This window comes from Diorhabda sublineata, chromosome 3, assembly GCF_026230105.1.
Source record: "Diorhabda sublineata isolate icDioSubl1.1 chromosome 3, icDioSubl1.1, whole genome shotgun sequence".
NCBI classification, from domain to species: domain Eukaryota; kingdom Metazoa; phylum Arthropoda; class Insecta; order Coleoptera; family Chrysomelidae; genus Diorhabda; species Diorhabda sublineata.
The window spans coordinates 39,461,670-39,475,579 of NC_079476.1; the positions used below are offsets into that span (position 1 = coordinate 39,461,670).

The following is a 13,910-nucleotide window of genomic DNA, read 5'->3' on the forward strand; positions in this document are numbered from 1 at the left end:
CTGAAAATTCATAATTAGAATGATATGGTCGCAAAAAGAAGAAAATCAAAAATTTTTGTTTCGAAACCAATTGAAACATTTCATTACACAGTTCCTCCATCATTGATTGACGATGTTTTATGTCACAGATTTTTTTTTAAGTCAATTTCTCTTGAATTGTTTGCATAAAGTTTCGAAACACCCTGTAGATATAATTTTTTTTGTTAGAATGATATGAAAGCGAAAAAAAAGGAAACCAAACATTTTTGTTTCGAAACCAATTAAAAAAATCCATTACACAGTTCCTCCATCTTTGATTGACGATGTTTTATGCCACAGAATTTTTTTTACGTCAATTAATCTTGAATTGTTTGTATCAAGTCTCGAAACACCCTGTAGATATAATTTTTTTTGTTAGAATGTTATGAAAGCAAAAAAAAAGAAAACCAAAAATTTTTGTTTCGAAACCAATTAAAACATTTCATTACACAGTTCCACCATCTTTGATTGACGATGTTTTATGTCACAGAATTTTTTTTACGTCAATTAATCTTGAATTGTTTGTATCAAGTCTCGAAACACCCTGTAGATATAATTATTTTTGTTAGAATGATATAAAAGCAAAAAAAAAATAAAAACCAAAAATTTTTGTTTCGAAACCAATTAAAACATTTCATTACACAGTTCCACCATCTTTGATTGACGATGTTTTATGTCACAGAATTTTTTTACGTCAATTACTCTCGAATTGTTTGCAAAAGTTTCGAAACACCTTGTAGATATAATTATTTTTGTTAGAATGATATGAAAGCAAAAAAAAGAAAACCAAAAATTTTTGTTTCGAAACCAATTAAAACATTTCATTACACAGTTCCACCATCTTTGATTGACGATGTTTTATGTCACAGAACTTTTTTTACGTCAATTACTCTTGAATTGTTTGTATCTGGTCTCGAAACACCCTGTAGATATAATTATTTTTGTTAGAATGATATGAAAGCAAACAAAAAAGAAAACCAAAAATTTTTGTTTCGAAACCAATTAAAACATTTCATTACACAGTTCCACCATCTTTGATTGACGATGTTTTATGTCACAGAATTTTTTTACGTCAATTACTCTCGAATTGTTTGCATAAAGTTTCGAGGCACCCTGTAGATATAATTTTTTTTGTTAGAATGATATGAAAGCAAACAAAAAAGAAAACCAAAAATTTTTGTTTCGAAACCAATTAAAACATTTCATTACACAGTTCCACCATCTTTGATTGACGATGTTTTATGTCACAGAATTTTTTTACGTCAATTACTCTCGAATTGTTTGCATAAAGTTTCGAAACACCTTGTAGATATAATTATTTTTGTTAGAATGATATGAAAGCAAAAAAAAATAAAAACCAAAAATTTTTGTTTCGAAACCAATTAAAACATTTCATTACACAGTTCCTCCATCACTGATTGACGATGTTTTATGCCACAGAATTTTTTTTACGTCAATTAATCTTGAATTGTTTGCATAAAGTTTCGAAACACCTTGTAGATATAATTATTTTTGTTAGAATGTTATGAAAGCAAAAAAAAAGAAAACCAAAAATTTTTGTTTCGAAACCAATTAAAACATTTCATTACACAGTTCCTCCATCTTTGATTATCGATGTTATATCGACGTTTACCTTCTGGGCCAAATAAATTTTCATGTTTTATGTCACAGAATTATTTTTACGTCAATTACGTCATTCCCGAATTTTTTGCGTCAAGTTCCGGACCACCCTGCATTATTATTTTTATTAGAATGACATGGAAGCATAAAAAAGAAATCCAAAAAGTTTGTTTTATTCGTGTTATGTTGTATTACGAAAGTGTATCGATAAGATATCAAAAATCTAAATCTAGTTACGATTTTCTTTACCCAAACAAAAAAAAGAACATCGTCAATTAAACAAATAAACTCTCTTAGTTGACACTGACATAAAAATCAATTTCCAATTAAATAACTCATCAAGATACCTGTAAATTAAGATGCAAGCTGTCTCCCAATCACGATCTCTAGTCCCTCCTACGCACCGCTCTCCTCCAATAGCGGCACCAATATTGATCGAAAGGCGGGAATCGAGCCCCGCACGTGGCCGGTATAATTTTACCTGTCTTTTTTTGTTACCTGGTGGGGCATCGGTATGAAAGTTATACTTGGATTACAGTCAATTTTAGAATCCAGTCAGGTGCTAAATGTTACACGTGAAGTGTTACCTCAATAGTAATCTGGGAGGTTTACGAAATCTTTTATAAATCTTGTGTTGACCGCGTCGACTATAGATTTTGTGAATTGATTTTGACTTGATATGAAGTGATAAGACTAGTTGTGCCTTTGAAGATTACAGAAGAATTTTGGCTCCATCTACATTCAGAAAAAGGTTTTTTTCTTTTCGTTTATTATTGTACGCGTTTCGATATATTTTTTAGATATTCTATATTTTCTATGTAACCTTGTTGCATGGTCTATTTAATATATTATCATATCGATTATTTTTTTTAAATGTAGTACCAGTACAAAAATTTTCTTCTTTCCTTAATTAAATAACCAAATCAGGTACAGGAATAATACGTATTTCAAATATATGAATATAATTCTGAAATTTAATGTTTGTATATCAATTTTGTTTCACCATCTTCTATCTGGTTGCATTTTGAACAATTATTATTTCGAATCCTCAATTTTTTTCTATCAATTTGAATACTACATACTGAAAATGTCCTGGTGTAAGATCTAATATCTCTTGATGATGATGTTTTCGGTTATATATCCGAAGATAATAGTCAAATCTCCAATTTCTTCGATCCATCATGATTAAATTTATTATCACAGCCTTATGTGAAATATATAGTTATGTCAGCATGCTTAAAATCGTGGAATCCTAAATTTTTTCGCTCCTAGTCAGAGTATATGTCAGATCCACAATTTCTTGCTACCATTTTAGAACTGGTTCAATCGACAATATACCAAAATATACTACGAGATTCACAATTCCTTGCGAATCTACTATCAAAATCGAATATGGTAGTTTCAGATTCGCAAAATTTGCTACCATTTCAAAGCTGGTTGAATCTACTATCAAAATCCAATATTATAGTTTCATTTTAGCAAGACTTCATGTCAGCATGCATAATTTGTTGCGAATCTACTATCAAAATCGAATGTGGTAGTTTCAGATTCGCAAAATTTGCTACCATTTCAAAGCTGGTTGAATCTACTATCAAAATCCAATATTATAGTTTCATTTTAGCAAGACTTCATGTCAGCATGCATAATTTGTTGCGAATCTACTATCAATATCAAATGTGGTAGTTTCAGATTCGCAAAATTTTCTATCATTTCAAAGCTGGTTGAATCTACTATCAAAATCCAATATTATAGTTTCATTTTCGCAAGACTTCATGTCAGCATGCATAATTTGTTGCGAATCTACTATCAAAATCGAATGTGGTAGTTTCAGATTCGCAAAATTTGCTACCATTTCAAAGCTGGTTGAATCTACTATCAAAATCCAATATTATAGTTTCATTTTCGCAAGACTTCATGTCAGCATGCATAATTTGTTGCGAATCTACTATCAAAATCAAATGTGGTAATTTCAGATTCGCAAAATTTGCTACCATTTCAAAGCTGGTTGAATCTACTATCAAAATCCAATATTATAGTTTCATTTTAGCAAGACTTCATGTCAGCATGCATAATTTGTTGCGAATCTACTATCAAAATCGAATGTGGTAGTTTCAGATTCGCAAAATTTGCTACCATTTCAAAGCTGGTTGAATCTACTATCAAAATCCAATATTATAGTTTCATTTTCGCAAGACTTCATGTCAGCATGCATAATTTGTTGCGAATCTACTATCAAAATCAAATGTGGTAATTTCAGATTCGCAAAATTTGCTACCATTTCAAAGCTGGTTGAATCTACTATCAAAATCCAATATTATAGTTTCATTTTAGCAAGACTTCATGTCAGCATGCATAATTTGTTGCGAATCTACTATCAAAATCGAATGTGGTAGTTTCAGATTCGCAAAATTTGCTACCATTTCAAAGCTGGTTGAATCTACTATCAAAATCCAATATTATAGTTTCATTTTCGCAAGACTTCATGTCAGCATGCATAATTTGTTGCGAATCTACTATCAAAATCGAATGTGGTAGTTTTGGTTTCGCAAAATTTGCTATCATTTCAAAGCTGGTTGAATCCACTATCAAAATCCAATATTATAGTTTCACTTTTGCAAAACTCCATGTCGACATTCACAATTTGTTGCTACCATTCTGGAACTAGTTGAAACTGGTTGAATCTACCAACAAAATTCAATATTATAGTTTCATTTTCGCAAGATTTCATGTCAGCATGCATAATTTGTTGCGAATCTACTATCAAAATCAAATGTGGTAGTTTCAGATTCGCAAAATTTGCTACCATTTCAAAGCTGGTTGAATCTACTATCAAAATCCAATATTATAGTTTCATTTTCGCAAGATTTCATGTCAGCATGCATAATTTGTTGCGAATCTACTATCAAAATCAAATGTGGTAGTTTCAGATTCGCAAAATTTGCTACCATTTCAAAGCTGGTTGAATCTACTATCAAAATCCAATATTATAGTTTCATTTTCGCAAAACTTCATGTCAGCATGCATAATTTGTTGCGAATCTACTATCAAAATCAAATGTGGTAGTTTGAGATTCGCAAAATTTGCTACCATTTCAAAGCTGGTTGAATCTACTATCAAAATCCAATATTATAGTTTCATTTTCGCAAGACTTCATGTCAGCATGCATAATTTGTTGCGAATCTACTATCAAAATCGAATGTGGTAGTTTTGGTTTCGCAAAATTTGCTATCATTTCAAAGCTGGTTGAATCCACTATCAAAATCCAATATTATAGTTTCACTTTTGCAAAACTCCATGTCGACATTCACAATTTGTTGCTACCATTCTGGAACTAGTTGAAACTGGTTGAATCTACCAACAAAATTCAATATTATAGTTTCATTTTCGCAAGATTTCATGTCAGCATGCATAATTTGTTGCGAATCTACTATCAAAATCAAATGTGGTAGTTTCAGATTCGCAAAATTTGCTACCATTTCAAAGCTGGTTGAATCTACTATCAAAATCCAATATTATAGTTTCATTTTCGCAAGATTTCATGTCAGCATGCATAATTTGTTGCGAATCTACTATCAAAATCAAATGTGGTAGTTTCAGATTCGCAAAATTTGCTACCATTTCAAAGCTGGTTGAATCTACTATCAAAATCCAATATTATAGTTTCATTTTCGCAAGATTTCATGTCAGCATGCATAATTTGTTGCGAATCTACTATCAAAATCAAATGTGGTAGTTTCAGATTCGCAAAATTTGCTACCATTTCAAAGCTGGTTGAATCTACTATCAAAATCCAATATTATAGTTTCATTTTCGCAAGACTTCATGTCAGCATGCATAATTTGTTGCGAATCTACTATCAAAATCAAATGTGGTAGTTTGAGATTCGCAAAATTTGCTACCATTTCAAAGCTGGTTGAATCTACTATCAAAATCCAATATTATAGTTTCATTTTCGCAAGACTTCATGTCAGCATGCATAATTTGTTGCGAATCTACTATCAAAATCGAATGTGGTAGTTTCAGATTCGCAAAATTTGCTACCATTTCAAAGCTGGTTGAATCTACTATCAAAATCCAATATTATAGTTTCATTTTCGCAAGACTTCATGTCAGCATGCATAATTTGTTGCGAATCTACTATCAAAATCGAATGTGGTAGTTTCAGATTCGCAAAATTTGCTACCATTTCAAAGCTGGTTGAATCTACTATCAAAATCCAATATTATAGTTTCATTTTCGCAAGACTTCATGTCAGCATGCATAATTTGTTGCGAATCTACTATCAAAATCGAATGTGGTAGTTTTGGTTTCGCAAAATTTGCTATCATTTCAAAGCTGGTTGAATCCACTATCAAAATCCAATATGAAAGTTTTAGTTTAGCAATTTTCTCATATCAGCACACCAAAAACCGTGTCCTCTTATGAAATCTTCGTTGTCTTATCCATATTTTTATCCACAACTCCGGATCCACCATTTCCTTCTTGAATCTTGAAGCCGATTAAATTAACAGTCAGCCCCTTACCTTAAGTATTAAATAAGTTCCGCAAAATTTTCTTTTCAGCATATTGTTGTGAAATTCTATATTTTTTGTCATATTTCCGCTATTAACTAGTAAAGTTTTGTAGGATTTACAATTTTTTTACCATTTTAAAACTGGTTGATTGTACCATCAAACCGTCATATAAATTTTTTAGTTTTCTTTGTTAGTAGACTAAAATACCTTGTCATGTTGTGAAATCCTGGTTTTTTTACCTATTTTTTGCTATTTTTGTATTGAAGCTAATCAAATTTGCTATCAGTCCCGGTATATAAAATTTCGAGTGTTTCCCAAAATTCAAATGCTAAAACGACAAATAAGTGTCTAAATATGGAATCCTAATTATCTTGATACATTTTCCGCTAGAAGTAATTTTTCGATCCAATTTTTCTTTTCCTGTCCGAGTCTGGTTAAATTTTACATCAAAATTTCAAAATATGTTGCCATATACAAAATCAACTTGCAACTTATCGCCAAATAAAAACGTGTACCAGCCAATCACACGATCTAATTCAGGTATCAATCGACGCCGAATTTGACAATCTTCAAAAAAGAATATTTTAAAATCTTCTTTTTTTTTCTCTAAAAAACTGATCTTGTCCATGTGATTTGACAGTATTAAATTAAATTTTTTTTCTATGGATTTGTAAAGTCACTAAGCGATTTAACGATTGGATCTACAACACGTCGTTGTTGAGGTTCTAGATTATTCCACATATTTCCAGATAGTCGGTAATGGGGACTCATTAAAAACGATTCTTAGATACATTCAGTCAAATAACGTGCATACTTTTTTTCACAAACTACTGACCTTACCTCTAAAAACCAAACTAATTCTATGTGGGGATCTGAATATTGATTATTCCAGTTCGTGTGCTGGTCAAGAAATGTCTTCAGTCAATTAAGACCAGTTTTAGTACCATAGACTATGTCGTATGATCCAGAATCTGTTTGTTATCCAGTGATAACAAAATTTTCGGTAAAATCCAATACTAAAAACGCTTTCAAAACTTCAAGCACAGTTGTCAAACAACTCTGGTCATGTGGACTTCTCGTAAACACGCTTCTCCAATTTCAGAAAAGTCGCTACATGTAGGAACATTCAGAACTAGTTAATGGCTCAATATTTTACAATGCAAAAAAATGCACAATCACTTGCCAATAATTTGTGGGCTTAATTTTAGTTTACTTCTATATATTGGAATTTTATTGTATTCGCATCTTTATTTAGTTAATTTTATGTTTGTTTGTTTGGTTCTTACAAGCTATTGTCTACAAATAGTAACAATTTTTTGACAATAAAGCATTTCTCTCTAACTGTTATATTTTTTGAACAAACCTCGTTATTTTGGATGTTCTGGCAATCCATCAACAATTATTTTATATCAATTAGTTTACATGTAGCAGCTGGCACTCAGAATTCCTCTTTAACCGTATGTAAATCAAAGAATTTTTCTGGATACTTTTCGTCAAATATTTCGCACGAAAAACTTTCCTAATCAAATAGAAATCAATGTACACTAGGATTGTTAAAATGAAATTATAAACTACTTCAAATACTAATTAGTTAGCAATTTAAATGCCATCGATAAAATTAGAGAAAATTTGAAAAAAATAATGAAATCTAAATACATGATGCAATTATAATTATTACATCGAACCAATCGGGCCAGTAATTTCTATTTAAATATACAGGGACTTAACGGAAAAAAATCTGTGTGAGTGAATAGATGACATGAAAAAAGACCTTTCCATACGACTCCTCATTTCTGAATTATAGGAGTTTGAAGTTGCGAAATCAGAAATTAGATTTAACTATATTTTCCAAATTATACGTTCGAATATTATGAATGAGGTTAATAATCCGTAACTTTTACAGGGACAACCTGTATAATCTAATGTTATCAAAAATGAATGTTTCAACCGATTTTTTAAGAAAAAGGTACTCTTTGTTTAAGTCGTTAAAATTTATGGTTTAGGAAATGCCAAGGAAACCGTTCGCCATAAAGAGACATTCTGAAGAAAATTATTATAAATTTGTAATTATATATTGAAAATATTTACAGGTTTAGGTTTTAAAACACAATCAAAAATTTCTTGGGGAACTAATAAATAAATAAATAAACATACGTAATCGACCATTAAAAATTCTTAACGGTCAAATGAATAATTTAGAAAATACACAACTTTACAGCCTTATAACTCAGAAACGAGGAGTCGTAGCATCATTTTCAAGTCATCTACTCAATCCAGTACCTTTTTATTGTCCATTGCACGATATATTACAACACACGTTAATACAATTTGAAATAATATGGGAAGTTCCATAGTTTATGGTAAAATAGTCCGTAGATTGTTTTGGAGAATTGTTCCGCTTCCAAAACACATAAAGTCCACCCAAAATGTTATTTTTTTGACGCTTTACACGTTTAGGATGTCTTGAAGCTGAATCTGTTTTCTCTGGGGTTCTCTGGGTTCAAAATAAGCTTGAAATACAGTTGGTACAATTGGGTTAAGAAGAAGAGACAATGAGTAAGTCTTGAGTGACTGATTCTCACTCTTCTACATGGGTTAAATCTTGTCTTGAGATACCTACGAAGTTACTTGGTTGGGAGTAATCTAATGAGGACATGTCAATTGTCTTATCAAGTTATTATCGTTTTTATTTTAATTTTCGATTTCAACTCCTTATAAATAATCATTTTGTTGGTTTTGGCCTTACCTCAAGCTTAAAAGCTCAAAAGAAAAAGTGACACAGTCTACTCCTGTTTTGGATGCATCCGTGTATAAGATTACAAACAGCTGTTTTTGCATTTAGGGCATTATTTGTTTGGGTTTTTATTAAAACAAAACATTTCTTGAAATAGAGTCCAAAGGATTGAGATATGGGAATTTTCTCTTTCATTTCGAATTCACAACATCGAAATACTCATATAATTTTGTCAATTTACTTCAACATTTAAAATTATCCGTAGTTACAAAAAATTATTACATGAAACTAGTCATTAATATCATATTTAAACACCAACTTCTAGTCCTTCATAAATTATGGACTTATGGACAGTTTGTCGAAGAGTACAAGTTTTTACTTCATGCTTATTGTCCTTAAACGTCTTTCTATTTTACTTAAAGTGGTAGATTGGAATATTCGTCGCTTTTTTGCTATAAATAAATGCATTTTGTGCGTTTATGTTAATTATATCGTATTGATCGATGTCTTCAAAAGAGCTGTCAAAAATCTCAAATGCTGAATGTGAGATTTAGCAAATTTGTTTTTCTTGTTATTGATACACAATAAAAAATTGATTTTCGTCAGTTATGTGTAACTTTACACGCCCTATGTAAGTAGCTATCGGTTATTAATTGAAGTGTCCGAATATTTTTCAAAACTCAGTGCTCAAAGTTACAGACTTTCCATGTATATATCAATATACATATTACAGGTAATTTCGAACGAATTTATCAAAGTTGGTGTCCCTGTACTAGATTTCGAACAATGCATTAGTACGATATATCAAATAGAGGTAGATGTAGATAATGTCGTTTTAGGATAGTTGAAATTTTTCGAAATGAATGTATGTTACAATAATTTACATAAAAATCATTACCTACTATAAAAACGGAAGACAAATGTTTCAATTACTTAGTTTATAGTTCGAAAAAATGAGCCGCTAACTTTTATGATTCAATTATTACTTACAATCAGTTTTTCCGTTTTTTGTTAGCGCTTTCAAACTAATTTTTTTGTCTAAATGTCCCTTTCACATAGTGAGAAGTAGGTGTCATGATTAGCCTCAGAAATATCCGCTTTATCTTTTTATTACTACTTTCTCTTTAATTCTAGATGCTTTTTTAAATATCACTTATTCTTTCTTTAGCATTCTTCTACAATTCGCATATGGTCTTCCACCTTATTCCTCCAGGTCTTCCTCTGCTTATCGCTATTCCTAGTTTTCTCATTATGTACTCAACACAAATGACTGTCGTTTCTCTTTATATTTTTGTCCTATTTCTTAATTTTTCCCTATGTCTTTTCCACGTCTGCTGTTTTACTCAGATTAGTTCAATACTCTTCGATTTCTATTTAATCTAACATTTTGTCTCTGCAATCGTCATGTCATCCTTTATCATGTCCTTTTAGCGCTTTTCGCTAATTCTATTATTTCCTATAAGTATTCTCATAACATATTACAATTATTATTATGTGAGGCTGAACTAGTCATGTAAGTTTAACTTTATTTCTCAATTTTTCATTATTCTTCTTTCCACTTTTTATCTATCCCAGAGAAATTTGTGCCTTTAAAACGTTTTTTGTTCTATTTCTTAATTTTTCTTTGGTCTTTCTCGGTGTTTTTCTGTTCCTCGTCTTTTCCAATTATAACTCTTTGTATTCTTATTATGCGTCTATCTCACATGAATTTGTGTTATTCTTCAGTTTCGTTTGTTTTCTGTTCTATTTTCCTTTTTTTCTTTGCCTCCTTATTACTTTTATTTCTAGGTTCATTTCCTTTCCTCGTCTTCTGTTTTACTTCCATTTTTTCTCTGTTTTTTTATCACGTTTGTTTCTAGGTTCGTTTTCTCTCCTCGCCTTCTGTTTTACTTCCATTTTTTCTCTGTCTTTGTATCACGTATGTTTCTAGGTTCGTTTTCTTTCCTCGCCTTCTGTTTTACTTCCATTTTTTCTCTGTCTTTTTATCACGTTTGTTTCTAGGTTCGTTTTCTCTCCTCGCCTTCTGTTTTACTTCCATTTTTTCTCTGTTTTTTTATCACGTTTGTTTCTAGGTTCGTTTTCTCTCCTCGCCTTCTGTTTTACTTCCATTTTTTCTCTGTCTTTGTATCACGTATGTTTCTAGGTTCGTTTTCTCTCCTCGCCTTCTGTTTTACTTCCATTTTTTCTCTGTTTTTTTATCACGTTTGTTTCTAGGTTCGTTTTCTCTCCTCGCCTTCTGTTTTACTTCCATTTTTTCTCTGTCTTTTTATCACGTTTGTTTCTAGGTTCGTTTTCTCTCCTCGCCTTCTGTTTTACTTCCATTTTTTCTCTGTTTTTTTATCACGTTTGTTTCTAGGTTCGTTTTCTCTCCTCGCCTTCTGTTTTACTTCCATTTTTTCTCTGTCTTTGTATCACGTATGTTTCTAGGTTCGTTTTCTCTCCTCGCCTTCTGTTTTACTTCCATTTTTTCTCTGTTTTTTTATCACGTTTGTTTCTAGGTTCGTTTTCTCTCCTCGCCTTCTGTTTTACTTCCATTTTTTCTCTGTCTTTTTATCACGTTTGTTTCTAGGTTCGTTTTCTCTCCTCGCCTTCTGTTTTACTTCCATTTTTTCTCTGTTTTTTTATCACGTTTGTTTCTAGGTTCGTTTTCTCTCCTCGCCTTCTGTTTTACTTCCATTTTTTCTCTGTCTTTGTATCACGTATGTTTCTAGGTTCGTTTTCTTTCCTCGCCTTCTGTTTTACTTCCATTTTTTCTCTGTCTTTTTATCACGTTTGTTTCTAGGTTCGTTTTCTCTCCTCGCCTTCTGTTTTACTTCCATTTTTTCTCTGTCTTTGTATCACGTATGTTTCTAGGTTCGTTTTCTTTCCTCGCCTTCTGTTTTACTTCCATTTTTTCTCTGTCTTTTTATCACGTTTGTTTCTAGGTTCGTTTTCTTTCCTCGCCTTCTGTTTTACTTCCATTTTTTCTCTGTCTTTTTATCACGTTTGTTTCTAGGTTCGTTTTCTTTCCTCGCCTTCTGTTTTACTTCCATTTTTTCTCTGTCTTTGTATCACGTTTGTTTCTAGGTTCGTTTTCTTTCCTCGCCTTCTGTTTTACTTCCATTTTTTCTCTGTCTTTTTATCACGTTTGTTTCTAGGTTCGTTTTCTCTCCTCGCCTTCTGTTTTACTTCCATTTTTTCTCTGTCTTTGTATCACGTATGTTTCTAGGTTCGTTTTCTTTCCTCGCCTTCTGTTTTACTTCCATTTTTTCTCTGTCTTTTTATCACGTTTGTTTCTAGGTTCGTTTTCTCTCCTCGCCTTCTGTTTTACTTCCATTTTTTCTCTGTCTTTGTATCACGTATGTTTCTAGGTTCGTTTTCTTTCCTCGCCTTCTGTTTTACTTCCATTTTTTCTCTGTCTATGTATCACGTATGTTTCTAGGTTCGTTTTCTTTCCTCGCCTTCTGTTTTACTTCCATTTTTTCTCTGTCTTTTTATCACGTTTGTTTCTAGGTTCGTTTTCTCTCCTCGCCTTCTGTTTTACTTCCATTTTTTCTCTGTCTTTGTATCACGTATGTTTCTAGGTTCGTTTTCTTTCCTCGCCTTCTGTTTTACTTCCATTTTTTCTCTGTCTTTTTATCACGTTTGTTTCTAGGTTCGTTTTCTTTCCTCGCCTTCTGTTTTACTTCCATTTTTTCTCTGTCTTTTTATCACGTTTGTTTCTAGGTTCGTTTTCTTTCCTCGCCTTCTGTTTTACTTCCATTTTTTCTCTGTCTTTGTATCACGTATGTTTCTAGGTTCGTTTTCTTTCCTCGCCTTCTGTTTTACTTCCATTTTTTCTCTGTCTTTTTATCACGTTTGTTTCTAGGTTCGTTTTCTTTCCTCGCCTTCTGTTTTACTTCCATTTTTTCTCTGTCTTTTTATCACGTTTGTTTCTAGGTTCGTTTTCTTTCCTCGCCTTCTGTTTTACTTCCATTTTTTCTCTGTCTTTGTATCACGTATGTTTCTAGGTTCGTTTTCTTTCCTCGCCTTCTGTTTTACTTCCATTTTTTCTCTGTCTTTGTATCACGTATGTTTCTAGGTTTGTTTTCTTTCCTCGCCTTCTGTTTTACTTCCATTTTTTCTCTGTCTTTTTATCACGTTTGTTTCTAGGTTCGTTTTCTTTCCTCGCCTTCTGTTTTACTTCCATTTTTTCTCTGTCTTTTTATCACGTTTGTTTCTAGGTTCGTTTTCTCTCCTCGCCTTCTGTTTTACTTCCATTTTTTCTCTGTCTTTGTATCACGTATGTTTCTAGGTTCGTTTTCTTTCCTCGCCTTCTGTTTTACTTCCATTTTTTCTCTGTCTTTTTATCACGTTTGTTTCTAGGTTCGTTTTCTCTCCTCGCCTTCTGTTTTACTTCCATTTTTTCTCTGTCTTTGTATCACGTATGTTTCTAGGTTCGTTTTCTTTCCTCGCCTTCTGTTTTACTTCCATTTTTTCTCTGTCTATGTATCACGTATGTTTCTAGGTTCGTTTTCTTTCCTCGCCTTCTGTTTTACTTCCATTTTTTCTCTGTCTTTTTATCACGTTTGTTTCTAGGTTCGTTTTCTCTCCTCGCCTTCTGTTTTACTTCCATTTTTTCTCTGTCTTTGTATCACGTATGTTTCTAGGTTCGTTTTCTTTCCTCGCCTTCTGTTTTACTTCCATTTTTTCTCTGTCTTTTTATCACGTTTGTTTCTAGGTTCGTTTTCTTTCCTCGCCTTCTGTTTTACTTCCATTTTTTCTCTGTCTTTTTATCACGTTTGTTTCTAGGTTCGTTTTCTCTCCTCGCCTTCTGTTTTACTTCCATTTTTTCTCTGTCTTTGTATCACGTATGTTTCTAGGTTCGTTTTCTTTCCTCGCCTTCTGTTTTACTTCCATTTTTTCTCTGTCTTTTTATCACGTTTGTTTCTAGGTTCGTTTTCTCTCCTCGCCTTCTGTTTTACTTCCATTTTTTCTCTGTCTTTGTATCACGTATGTTTCTAGGTTCGTTTTCTTTCCTCGCCTTCTGTTTTACTTCCATTTTT

At 31.9% G+C, this 13,910-nt stretch overlaps 1 protein-coding gene across 1 annotated transcript in view; it reads left to right on the top strand.

The window, feature by feature from the left end:
• The first annotated feature begins 2,191 nt into the window (after nucleotides 1-2,191).
• LOC130441508 (zinc finger protein 568-like) overlaps nucleotides 2,192-13,910 on the top strand; it is a 79,322-nt gene continuing 67,603 nt past the window's right edge. The window contains exon 1 of the mRNA XM_056775224.1: nucleotides 2,192-2,389. The gene's annotated coding sequence lies outside the window, so the exon portion shown is untranslated. The remainder of the gene's footprint in view (nucleotides 2,390-13,910) is intronic.